Raw genomic sequence first — 631 nt, 5'->3', positions numbered from 1 at the left:
CCAGTTAGACGGTTATTTTGGGGTGCAGGATTCTTCCCCCCCTGCCACCAGCACAGGTGTGGAGGCTGATCTGAGCCAGGCAGAGCTTGAAATATCCTGGGGTGTGGGTGATGCCTTCCCCCTCCACACCAAAAAAAAGCCCAAAATCCCAAACAGGGCAGGGAGGAGGGTGGAGGGGATGAAATTGTGTTGCCAAACTCCCGCTGCCGTTATCAGGAGGAGCTGAACGAAGCTGATTTACGAATCGGAAAGGGAAAAGAGCAGCCACATACACCCCAGGCCATGTGCAGAGACAGGGAGACAGCCCGTGGATGAAACTCTGCCTTTATTGAGAAAAACGGTTTTGCTACAAATACGTTGTCGATTTTATCCTTCAGAAAAACAAAACCAAAAACCAGTACGTCTCGTTAAAAGTTCGAGTTACGCAAAAAGTCGCAGGTAACACACTCGAGGAGTGACGGGGAGGAGACCCTCGCAGCCCGCGCCTTAAAGTGCTTCTACAAAAAGCAGCCGTTGCCGCCCTTGCTCTGGTGTTGTGGGGCAAAAAAGAGGAAGAGGAGGAGGAGGAGGAGGAAGAGAGACCGAGGGGTCAGCAGCGCCATCTCGGAGGCGAGGAGCTCCCCCCGAGCTC

The sequence above is a fragment of the Apaloderma vittatum genome, unplaced genomic scaffold (genome assembly GCF_000703405.1).
Source record: "Apaloderma vittatum isolate BGI_N311 unplaced genomic scaffold, ASM70340v1 scaffold40772, whole genome shotgun sequence".
NCBI lineage: Eukaryota > Metazoa > Chordata > Aves > Trogoniformes > Trogonidae > Apaloderma > Apaloderma vittatum.
The sequence above is the reverse complement of the archived record's forward strand: the minus strand, read 5'-3'. Positions refer to the sequence as shown.